Source organism: Phallusia mammillata, chromosome 3 (genome assembly GCF_965637545.1).
Source record: "Phallusia mammillata chromosome 3, kaPhaMamm4.hap1.1, whole genome shotgun sequence".
NCBI classification, from domain to species: domain Eukaryota; kingdom Metazoa; phylum Chordata; class Ascidiacea; order Phlebobranchia; family Ascidiidae; genus Phallusia; species Phallusia mammillata.
In genome coordinates, this window is record NC_137254.1 from 10,582,698 (window position 1) to 10,592,151 (window position 9,454).

Here is a 9,454-nt window from a genome sequence, read left to right on the forward strand (position 1 = left end):
AATATTGTACAAAGGACAATTTGCAAAAAATTTGAACCAAACACACCACAAACTGAAAGTCGGAATCTGTTTCTTTCGTTAATACTACCTATTCGTTCTACAACTCTGATCTCACTTCAACATGAGCAAATCTTTCGCCTTTTACTAAAGATTTCCGTGGAGTGGGGTATTTTCAAGAGTCTTTGCTATTTGTTGAAACCACAACAACTGCTTGTGGTGAAATCGTCAATCAATCGATGTGCATGACCATTGTCAGTTATGGTTGGTGCGGTTAATAGGACAATTAATGAAACGCTTTCCGCATATAAATGCTATATCTTAACAACTCAGTGCCCTCTTTTACTTATTTTTTTGTGATCGTTATCATTTAAATACCATGGGCATCGCAAACTGACACAGAAAGTCGTAGTCTCGATTTACAACAAACATAAATGTTACAAGCGGGCACAAGAGTAAGGAACTAGATTCAAAAGGCAACTTTGCGCAGAGGCGATATCGTAGCTGATGAGGATATTCCGAGGCGCGATTATTGCTAGTTGAAAACTAAACCCAATACCCCGCCCTGTTACCGCTTTGTACGGTTTTAACAGAGGCAATATATGGACGATTCTTGCAATCGCTGATTTCTTTTAATATTTAATCTCCAGAAAGCGTGCGTGTGTTGACATGACAAATCGTGTGGCATGATATAAATATTGTACAAAGGACAATTTGCAAAAAATTTGAACCAAACACACCACAAACTGAAAGTCGGAATCTGTTTCTTTCGTTAATACTACCTATTCGTTCTACAACTCTGATCTCACTTCAACATGAGCAAATCTTTCGCCTTTTACTAAAGATTTCCGTGGAGTGGGGTATTTTCAAGAGTCTTTGCTATTTGTTGAAACCACAACAACTGCTTGTGGTGAAATCGTCAATCAATCGATGTGCATGACCATTGTCAGTTATGGTTGGTGCGGTTAATAGGACAATTAATGAAACGCTTTCCGCATAGAAATGCTATATCTTAACAACTCAGTGCCCTCTTTTATTTATTTTTTTGTGATCGTTATCATTTAAATACCATGGGCATCGCAAACTGACACAGAAAGTCGTAGTCTCGATTTACAACAAACATAAATGTTACAAGCGGGCACAAGAGTAAGGAACTAGATTCAAAAGGCAACTTTGCGCAGAGGCGATATCGTAGCTGATGAGGATATTCCGAGGCGCGATTATTGCTAGTTGAAAACTAAACCCAATACCCCGCCCTGTTACCGCTTTGTACGGTTTTAACAGGGGCAATATATGGACGATTCTTGCAATCGCTGATTTCTTTTAATATTTAATCTCCAGAAAGCGTGCGTGTGTTGACATGACAAATCGTGTGGCATGATATAAATATTGTACAAAGGACAATTTGCAAAAAATTTGAACCAAACACACCACAAACTGAAAGTCGGAATCTGTTTCTTTCGTTAATACTACCTATTCGTTCTACAACTCTGATCTCACTTCAACATGAGCAAATCTTTCGCCTTTTACTAAAGATTTCCGTGGAGTGGGGTATTTTCAAGAGTCTTTGCTATTTGTTGAAACCACAACAACTGCTTGTGGTGAAATCGTCAATCAATCGATGTGCATGACCATTGTCAGTTATGGTTGGTGCGGTTAATAGGACAATTAATGAAACGCTTTCCGCATAGAAATGCTATATCTTAACAACTCAGTGCCCTCTTTTATTTATTTTTTTGTGATCGTTATCATTTAAATACCATGGGCATCGCAAACTGACACAGAAAGTCGTAGTCTCGATTTACAACAAACATAAATGTTACAAGCGGGCACAAGAGTAAGGAACTAGATTCAAAAGGCAACTTTGCGCAGAGGCGATATCGTAGCTGATGAGGATATTCCGAGGCGCGATTATTGCTAGTTGAAAACTAAACCCAATACCCCGCCCTGTTACCGCTTTGTACGGTTTTAACAGGGGCAATATATGGACGATTCTTGCAATCGCTGATTTCTTTTAATATTTAATCTCCAGAAAGCGTGCGTGTGTTGACATGACAAATCGTGTGGCATGATATAAATATTGTACAAAGGACAATTTGCAAAAAATTTGAACCAAACACACCACAAACTGAAAGTCGGAATCTGTTTCTTTCGTTAATACTACCTATTCGTTCTACAACTCTGATCTCACTTCAACATGAGCAAATCTTTCGCCTTTTACTAAAGATTTCCGTGGAGTGGGGTATTTTCAAGAGTCTTTGCTATTTGTTGAAACCACAACAACTGCTTGTGGTGAAATCGTCAATCAATCGATGTGCATGACCATTGTCAGTTATGGTTGGTGCGGTTAATAGGACAATTAATGAAACGCTTTCCGCATAGAAATGCTATATCTTAACAACTCAGTGCCCTCTTTTATTTATTTTTTTGTGATCGTTATCATTTAAATACCATGGGCATCGCAAACTGACACAGAAAGTCGTAGTCTCGATTTACAACAAACATAAATGTTACAAGCGGGCACAAGAGTAAGGAACTAGATTCAAAAGGCAACTTTGCGCAGAGGCGATATCGTAGCTGATGAGGATATTCCGAGGCGCGATTATTGCTAGTTGAAAACTAAACCCAATACCCCGCCCTGTTACCGCTTTGTACGGTTTTAACAGGGGCAATATATGGACGATTCTTGCAATCGCTGATTTCTTTTAATATTTAATCTCCAGAAAGCGTGCGTGTGTTGACATGACAAATCGTGTGGCATGATATAAATATTGTACAAAGGACAATTTGCAAAAAATTTGAACCAAACACACCACAAACTGAAAGTCGGAATCTGTTTCTTTCGTTAATACTACCTATTCGTTCTACAACTCTGATCTCACTTCAACATGAGCAAATCTTTCGCCTTTTACTAAAGATTTCCGTGGAGTGGGGTATTTTCAAGAGTCTTTGCTATTTGTTGAAACCACAACAACTGCTTGTGGTGAAATCGTCAATCAATCGATGTGCATGACCATTGTCAGTTATGGTTGGTGCAGTTTATTCTGTGTTAGGACAATTAATGAAACGCTTTCCGCATATAAATGCTATATCTTAGCAACTCAGTGCCCTCTTAATTGTTTTGTGATCGTAATCATTTAAATACCATGGGCATCGCAAACTGACACAGAAAGTCGTAGTCTCGATTTGCAACAAACATAAATGTTACAAGCGGGCACAAGAGTAAGGAACTAGATTCAAAAGGCAACTTTGCGCAGAGGCGATATCGTAGCTGATGAGGATATTCCGAGGCGCGATTATTGCTAGTTGAAAACTAAACCCAATACCCCGCCCTGTTACCGCTTTGTACGGTTTTAACAGGGGCAATATATGGACGATTCTTGCAATCGCTGATTTCTTTTAGTATTTAATCTCCAGAAAGCGTGCGTGTGTTGACATGACAAATCGTGTGGCATGATATAAATATTGTACAAAGGACAATTTGCAAAAAATTTGAACCAAACACACCACAAACTGAAAGTCGGAATCTGTTTCTTTCGTTAATACTACCTATTCGTTCTACAACTCTGATCTCACTTCAACATGAGCAAATCTTTCGCCTTTTACTAAAGATTTCCGTGGAGTGGGGTATTTTCAAGAGTCTTTGCTATTTGTTGAAACCACAACAACTGCTTGTGGTGAAATCGTCAATCAATCGATGTGCATGACCATTGTCAGTTATGGTTGGTGCGGTTAATAGGACAATTAATGAAACGCTTTCCGCATAGAAATGCTATATCTTAACAACTCAGTGCCCTCTTTTATTTATTTTTTTGTGATCGTTATCATTTAAATACCATGGGCATCGCAAACTGACACAGAAAGTCGTAGTCTCGATTTGCAACAAACATAAATGTTACAAGCGGGCACAAGAGTAAGGAACTAGATTCAAAAGGCAACTTTGCGCAGAGGCGATATCGTAGCTGATGAGGATATTCCGAGGCGCGATTATTGCTAGTTGAAAACTAAACCCAATACCCCGCCCTGTTACCGCTTTGTACGGTTTTAACAGGGGCAATATATGGACGATTCTTGCAATCGCTGATTTCTTTTAGTATTTAATCTCCAGAAAGCGTGCGTGTGTTGACATGACAAATCGTGTGGCATGATATAAATATTGTACAAAGGACAATTTGCAAAAAATTTGAACCAAACACACCACAAACTGAAAGTCGGAATCTGTTTCTTTCGTTAATACTACCTATTCGTTCTACAACTCTGATCTCACTTCAACATGAGCAAATCTTTCGCCTTTTACTAAAGATTTCCGTGGAGTGGGGTATTTTCAAGAGTCTTTGCTATTTGTTGAAACCACAACAACTGCTTGTGGTGAAATCGTCAATCAATCGATGTGCATGACCATTGTCAGTTATGGTTGGTGCGGTTAATAGGACAATTAATGAAACGCTTTCCGCATAGAAATGCTATATCTTAACAACTCAGTGCCCTCTTTTATTTATTTTTTTGTGATCGTTATCATTTAAATACCATGGGCATCGCAAACTGACACAGAAAGTCGTAGTCTCGATTTGCAACAAACATAAATGTTACAAGCGGGCACAAGAGTAAGGAACTAGATTCAAAAGGCAACTTTGCGCAGAGGCGATATCGTAGCTGATGAGGATATTCCGAGGCGCGATTATTGCTAGTTGAAAACTAAACCCAATACCCCGCCCTGTTACCGCTTTGTACGGTTTTAACAGGGGCAATATATGGACGATTCTTGCAATCGCTGATTTCTTTTAGTATTTAATCTCCAGAAAGCGTGCGTGTGTTGACATGACAAATCGTGTGGCATGATATAAATATTGTACAAAGGACAATTTGCAAAAAATTTGAACCAAACACACCACAAACTGAAAGTCGGAATCTGTTTCTTTCGTTAATACTACCTATTCGTTCTACAACTCTGATCTCACTTCAACATGAGCAAATCTTTCGCCTTTTACTAAAGATTTCCGTGGAGTGGGGTATTTTCAAGAGTCTTTGCTATTTGTTGAAACCACAACAACTGCTTGTGGTGAAATCGTCAATCAATCGATGTGCATGACCATTGTCAGTTATGGTTGGTGCGGTTAATAGGACAATTAATGAAACGCTTTCCGCATAGAAATGCTATATCTTAACAACTCAGTGCCCTCTTTTATTTATTTTTTTGTGATCGTTATCATTTAAATACCATGGGCATCGCAAACTGACACAGAAAGTCGTAGTCTCGATTTACAACAAACATAAATGTTACAAGCGGGCACAAGAGTAAGGAACTAGATTCAAAAGGCAACTTTGCGCAGAGGCGATATCGTAGCTGATGAGGATATTCCGAGGCGCGATTATTGCTAGTTGAAAACTAAACCCAATACCCCGCCCTGTTACCGCTTTGTACGGTTTTAACAGGGGCAATATATGGACGATTCTTGCAATCGCTGATTTCTTTTAATATTTAATCTCCAGAAAGCGTGCGTGTGTTGACATGACAAATCGTGTGGCATGATATAAATATTGTACAAAGGACAATTTGCAAAAAATTTGAACCAAACACACCACAAACTGAAAGTCGGAATCTGTTTCTTTCGTTAATACTACCTATTCGTTCTACAACTCTGATCTCACTTCAACATGAGCAAATCTTTCGCCTTTTACTAAAGATTTCCGTGGAGTGGGGTATTTTCAAGAGTCTTTGCTATTTGTTGAAACCACAACAACTGCTTGTGGTGAAATCGTCAATCAATCGATGTGCATGACCATTGTCAGTTATGGTTGGTGCGGTTAATAGGACAATTAATGAAACGCTTTCCGCATAGAAATGCTATATCTTAACAACTCAGTGCCCTCTTTTATTTATTTTTTTGTGATCGTTATCATTTAAATACCATGGGCATCGCAAACTGACACAGAAAGTCGTAGTCTCGATTTACAACAAACATAAATGTTACAAGCGGGCACAAGAGTAAGGAACTAGATTCAAAAGGCAACTTTGCGCAGAGGCGATATCGTAGCTGATGAGGATATTCCGAGGCGCGATTATTGCTAGTTGAAAACTAAACCCAATACCCCGCCCTGTTACCGCTTTGTACGGTTTTAACAGGGGCAATATATGGACGATTCTTGCAATCGCTGATTTCTTTTAATATTTAATCTCCAGAAAGCGTGCGTGTGTTGACATGACAAATCGTGTGGCATGATATAAATATTGTACAAAGGACAATTTGCAAAAAATTTGAACCAAACACACCACAAACTGAAAGTCGGAATCTGTTTCTTTCGTTAATACTACCTATTCGTTCTACAACTCTGATCTCACTTCAACATGAGCAAATCTTTCGCCTTTTACTAAAGATTTCCGTGGAGTGGGGTATTTTCAAGAGTCTTTGCTATTTGTTGAAACCACAACAACTGCTTGTGGTGAAATCGTCAATCAATCGATGTGCATGACCATTGTCAGTTATGGTTGGTGCGGTTAATAGGACAATTAATGAAACGCTTTCCGCATAGAAATGCTATATCTTAACAACTCAGTGCCCTCTTTTATTTATTTTTTTGTGATCGTTATCATTTAAATACCATGGGCATCGCAAACTGACACAGAAAGTCGTAGTCTCGATTTACAACAAACATAAATGTTACAAGCGGGCACAAGAGTAAGGAACTAGATTCAAAAGGCAACTTTGCGCAGAGGCGATATCGTAGCTGATGAGGATATTCCGAGGCGCGATTATTGCTAGTTGAAAACTAAACCCAATACCCCGCCCTGTTACCGCTTTGTACGGTTTTAACAGGGGCAATATATGGACGATTCTTGCAATCGCTGATTTCTTTTAATATTTAATCTCCAGAAAGCGTGCGTGTGTTGACATGACAAATCGTGTGGCATGATATAAATATTGTACAAAGGACAATTTGCAAAAAATTTGAACCAAACACACCACAAACTGAAAGTCGGAATCTGTTTCTTTCGTTAATACTACCTATTCGTTCTACAACTCTGATCTCACTTCAACATGAGCAAATCTTTCGCCTTTTACTAAAGATTTCCGTGGAGTGGGGTATTTTCAAGAGTCTTTGCTATTTGTTGAAACCACAACAACTGCTTGTGGTGAAATCGTCAATCAATCGATGTGCATGACCATTGTCAGTTATGGTTGGTGCGGTTAATAGGACAATTAATGAAACGCTTTCCGCATAGAAATGCTATATCTTAACAACTCAGTGCCCTCTTTTATTTATTTTTTTGTGATCGTTATCATTTAAATACCATGGGCATCGCAAACTGACACAGAAAGTCGTAGTCTCGATTTACAACAAACATAAATGTTACAAGCGGGCACAAGAGTAAGGAACTAGATTCAAAAGGCAACTTTGCGCAGAGGCGATATCGTAGCTGATGAGGATATTCCGAGGCGCGATTATTGCTAGTTGAAAACTAAACCCAATACCCCGCCCTGTTACCGCTTTGTACGGTTTTAACAGAGGCAATATATGGACGATTCTTGCAATCGCTGATTTCTTTTAATATTTAATCTCCAGAAAGCGTGCGTGTGTTGACATGACAAATCGTGTGGCATGATATAAATATTGTACAAAGGACAATTTGCAAAAAATTTGAACCAAACACACCACAAACTGAAAGTCGGAATCTGTTTCTTTCGTTAATACTACCTATTCGTTCTACAACTCTGATCTCACTTCAACATGAGCAAATCTTTCGCCTTTTACTAAAGATTTCCGTGGAGTGGGGTATTTTCAAGAGTCTTTGCTATTTGTTGAAACCACAACAACTGCTTGTGGTGAAATCGTCAATCAATCGATGTGCATGACCATTGTCAGTTATGGTTGGTGCGGTTAATAGGACAATTAATGAAACGCTTTCCGCATAGAAATGCTATATCTTAACAACTCAGTGCCCTCTTTTATTTATTTTTTTGTGATCGTTATCATTTAAATACCATGGGCATCGCAAACTGACACAGAAAGTCGTAGTCTCGATTTACAACAAACATAAATGTTACAAGCGGGCACAAGAGTAAGGAACTAGATTCAAAAGGCAACTTTGCGCAGAGGCGATATCGTAGCTGATGAGGATATTCCGAGGCGCGATTATTGCTAGTTGAAAACTAAACCCAATACCCCGCCCTGTTACCGCTTTGTACGGTTTTGACAGAGGCAATATATGGACGATTCTTGCAATCGCTGATTTCTTTTAATATTTAATCTCCAGAAAGCGTGCGTGTGTTGACATGACAAATCGTGTGGCATGATATAAATATTGTACAAAGGACAATTTGCAAAAAATTTGAACCAAACACACCACAAACTGAAAGTCGGAATCTGTTTCTTTCGTTAATACTACCTATTCGTTCTACAACTCTGATCTCACTTCAACATGAGCAAATCTTTCGCCTTTTACTAAAGATTTCCGTGGAGTGGGGTATTTTCAAGAGTCTTTGCTATTTGTTGAAACCACAACAACTGCTTGTGGTGAAATCGTCAATCAATCGATGTGCATGACCATTGTCAGTTATGGTTGGTGCGGTTAATAGGACAATTAATGAAACGCTTTCCGCATAGAAATGCTATATCTTAACAACTCAGTGCCCTCTTTTATTTTTTTTTTTGTGATCGTTATCATTTAAATACCATGGGCATCGCAAACTGACACAGAAAGTCGTAGTCTCGATTTACAACAAACATAAATGTTACAAGCGGGCACAAGAGTAAGGAACTAGATTCAAAAGGCAACTTTGCGCAGAGGCGATATCGTAGCTGATGAGGATATTCCGAGGCGCGATTATTGCTAGTTGAAAACTAAACCCAATACCCCGCCCTGTTACCGCTTTGTACGGTTTTAACAGAGGCAATATATGGACGATTCTTGCAATCGCTGATTTCTTTTAATATTTAATCTCCAGAAAGCGTGCGTGTGTTGACATGACAAATCGTGTGGCATGATATAAATATTGTACAAAGGACAATTTGCAAAAAATTTGAACCAAACACACCACAAACTGAAAGTCGGAATCTGTTTCTTTCGTTAATACTACCTATTCGTTCTACAACTCTGATCTCACTTCAACATGAGCAAATCTTTCGCCTTTTACTAAAGATTTCCGTGGAGTGGGGTATTTTCAAGAGTCTTTGCTATTTGTTGAAACCACAACAACTGCTTGTGGTGAAATCGTCAATCAATCGATGTGCATGACCATTGTCAGTTATGGTTGGTGCGGTTAATAGGACAATTAATGAAACGCTTTCCGCATAGAAATGCTATATCTTAACAACTCAGTGCCCTCTTTTATTTATTTTTTTGTGATCGTTATCATTTAAATACCATGGGCATCGCAAACTGACACAGAAAGTCGTAGTCTCGATTTACAACAAACATAAATGTTACAAGCGGGCACAAGAGTAAGGAACTAGATTC

General features: G+C 38.7%; 27 non-coding genes across 27 annotated transcripts; all 27 read left to right on the plus strand.

Annotated features, from left to right (window-relative positions):
* The first annotated feature begins 101 nt into the window (after window positions 1-101).
* On the plus strand, window positions 102-218 carry LOC145221096 (U5 spliceosomal RNA). Its single transcript, XR_013858594.1, has one exon. It is a non-coding gene; the product is annotated as a U5 spliceosomal RNA (small nuclear RNA).
* A 257-nt stretch (window positions 219-475) lies between these two features.
* LOC145221483 (U4 spliceosomal RNA) lies at window positions 476-617 on the plus strand. The gene has a single exon (XR_013858957.1). It is a non-coding gene; the product is annotated as a U4 spliceosomal RNA (small nuclear RNA).
* A 175-nt stretch (window positions 618-792) lies between these two features.
* On the plus strand, window positions 793-909 carry LOC145221097 (U5 spliceosomal RNA). Its single transcript, XR_013858596.1, has one exon. It is a non-coding gene; the product is annotated as a U5 spliceosomal RNA (small nuclear RNA).
* Window positions 910-1,166: 257 nt separating this feature from the next.
* LOC145221575 (U4 spliceosomal RNA) lies at window positions 1,167-1,308 on the plus strand. Its single transcript, XR_013859043.1, has one exon. It is a non-coding gene; the product is annotated as a U4 spliceosomal RNA (small nuclear RNA).
* A 175-nt stretch (window positions 1,309-1,483) lies between these two features.
* Window positions 1,484-1,600, plus strand: LOC145221098 (U5 spliceosomal RNA). The gene has a single exon (XR_013858597.1). It is a non-coding gene; the product is annotated as a U5 spliceosomal RNA (small nuclear RNA).
* Window positions 1,601-1,857: 257 nt separating this feature from the next.
* Window positions 1,858-1,999, plus strand: LOC145221576 (U4 spliceosomal RNA). Its single transcript, XR_013859044.1, has one exon. It is a non-coding gene; the product is annotated as a U4 spliceosomal RNA (small nuclear RNA).
* Window positions 2,000-2,174: 175 nt separating this feature from the next.
* On the plus strand, window positions 2,175-2,291 carry LOC145221099 (U5 spliceosomal RNA). Its single transcript, XR_013858598.1, has one exon. It is a non-coding gene; the product is annotated as a U5 spliceosomal RNA (small nuclear RNA).
* Window positions 2,292-2,548: 257 nt separating this feature from the next.
* LOC145221577 (U4 spliceosomal RNA) lies at window positions 2,549-2,690 on the plus strand. Its single transcript, XR_013859045.1, has one exon. It is a non-coding gene; the product is annotated as a U4 spliceosomal RNA (small nuclear RNA).
* A 175-nt stretch (window positions 2,691-2,865) lies between these two features.
* LOC145221100 (U5 spliceosomal RNA) lies at window positions 2,866-2,982 on the plus strand. Its single transcript, XR_013858599.1, has one exon. It is a non-coding gene; the product is annotated as a U5 spliceosomal RNA (small nuclear RNA).
* A 260-nt stretch (window positions 2,983-3,242) lies between these two features.
* On the plus strand, window positions 3,243-3,384 carry LOC145221579 (U4 spliceosomal RNA). The gene has a single exon (XR_013859047.1). It is a non-coding gene; the product is annotated as a U4 spliceosomal RNA (small nuclear RNA).
* A 175-nt stretch (window positions 3,385-3,559) lies between these two features.
* Window positions 3,560-3,676, plus strand: LOC145221101 (U5 spliceosomal RNA). Its single transcript, XR_013858600.1, has one exon. It is a non-coding gene; the product is annotated as a U5 spliceosomal RNA (small nuclear RNA).
* Window positions 3,677-3,933: 257 nt separating this feature from the next.
* On the plus strand, window positions 3,934-4,075 carry LOC145221580 (U4 spliceosomal RNA). Its single transcript, XR_013859048.1, has one exon. It is a non-coding gene; the product is annotated as a U4 spliceosomal RNA (small nuclear RNA).
* Window positions 4,076-4,250: 175 nt separating this feature from the next.
* On the plus strand, window positions 4,251-4,367 carry LOC145221103 (U5 spliceosomal RNA). Its single transcript, XR_013858601.1, has one exon. It is a non-coding gene; the product is annotated as a U5 spliceosomal RNA (small nuclear RNA).
* Window positions 4,368-4,624: 257 nt separating this feature from the next.
* LOC145221581 (U4 spliceosomal RNA) lies at window positions 4,625-4,766 on the plus strand. The gene has a single exon (XR_013859049.1). It is a non-coding gene; the product is annotated as a U4 spliceosomal RNA (small nuclear RNA).
* A 175-nt stretch (window positions 4,767-4,941) lies between these two features.
* On the plus strand, window positions 4,942-5,058 carry LOC145221104 (U5 spliceosomal RNA). Its single transcript, XR_013858602.1, has one exon. It is a non-coding gene; the product is annotated as a U5 spliceosomal RNA (small nuclear RNA).
* A 257-nt stretch (window positions 5,059-5,315) lies between these two features.
* Window positions 5,316-5,457, plus strand: LOC145221582 (U4 spliceosomal RNA). Its single transcript, XR_013859050.1, has one exon. It is a non-coding gene; the product is annotated as a U4 spliceosomal RNA (small nuclear RNA).
* Window positions 5,458-5,632: 175 nt separating this feature from the next.
* LOC145221106 (U5 spliceosomal RNA) lies at window positions 5,633-5,749 on the plus strand. The gene has a single exon (XR_013858604.1). It is a non-coding gene; the product is annotated as a U5 spliceosomal RNA (small nuclear RNA).
* Window positions 5,750-6,006: 257 nt separating this feature from the next.
* On the plus strand, window positions 6,007-6,148 carry LOC145221583 (U4 spliceosomal RNA). The gene has a single exon (XR_013859051.1). It is a non-coding gene; the product is annotated as a U4 spliceosomal RNA (small nuclear RNA).
* A 175-nt stretch (window positions 6,149-6,323) lies between these two features.
* Window positions 6,324-6,440, plus strand: LOC145221107 (U5 spliceosomal RNA). The gene has a single exon (XR_013858605.1). It is a non-coding gene; the product is annotated as a U5 spliceosomal RNA (small nuclear RNA).
* Window positions 6,441-6,697: 257 nt separating this feature from the next.
* On the plus strand, window positions 6,698-6,839 carry LOC145221584 (U4 spliceosomal RNA). Its single transcript, XR_013859052.1, has one exon. It is a non-coding gene; the product is annotated as a U4 spliceosomal RNA (small nuclear RNA).
* Window positions 6,840-7,014: 175 nt separating this feature from the next.
* On the plus strand, window positions 7,015-7,131 carry LOC145221108 (U5 spliceosomal RNA). Its single transcript, XR_013858606.1, has one exon. It is a non-coding gene; the product is annotated as a U5 spliceosomal RNA (small nuclear RNA).
* A 257-nt stretch (window positions 7,132-7,388) lies between these two features.
* On the plus strand, window positions 7,389-7,530 carry LOC145221495 (U4 spliceosomal RNA). Its single transcript, XR_013858968.1, has one exon. It is a non-coding gene; the product is annotated as a U4 spliceosomal RNA (small nuclear RNA).
* A 175-nt stretch (window positions 7,531-7,705) lies between these two features.
* LOC145221109 (U5 spliceosomal RNA) lies at window positions 7,706-7,822 on the plus strand. Its single transcript, XR_013858607.1, has one exon. It is a non-coding gene; the product is annotated as a U5 spliceosomal RNA (small nuclear RNA).
* Window positions 7,823-8,079: 257 nt separating this feature from the next.
* LOC145221621 (U4 spliceosomal RNA) lies at window positions 8,080-8,221 on the plus strand. Its single transcript, XR_013859086.1, has one exon. It is a non-coding gene; the product is annotated as a U4 spliceosomal RNA (small nuclear RNA).
* Window positions 8,222-8,396: 175 nt separating this feature from the next.
* LOC145221110 (U5 spliceosomal RNA) lies at window positions 8,397-8,513 on the plus strand. Its single transcript, XR_013858608.1, has one exon. It is a non-coding gene; the product is annotated as a U5 spliceosomal RNA (small nuclear RNA).
* A 257-nt stretch (window positions 8,514-8,770) lies between these two features.
* Window positions 8,771-8,912, plus strand: LOC145221507 (U4 spliceosomal RNA). Its single transcript, XR_013858979.1, has one exon. It is a non-coding gene; the product is annotated as a U4 spliceosomal RNA (small nuclear RNA).
* A 175-nt stretch (window positions 8,913-9,087) lies between these two features.
* Window positions 9,088-9,204, plus strand: LOC145221111 (U5 spliceosomal RNA). Its single transcript, XR_013858609.1, has one exon. It is a non-coding gene; the product is annotated as a U5 spliceosomal RNA (small nuclear RNA).
* Window positions 9,205-9,454: the final 250 nt, after the last annotated feature.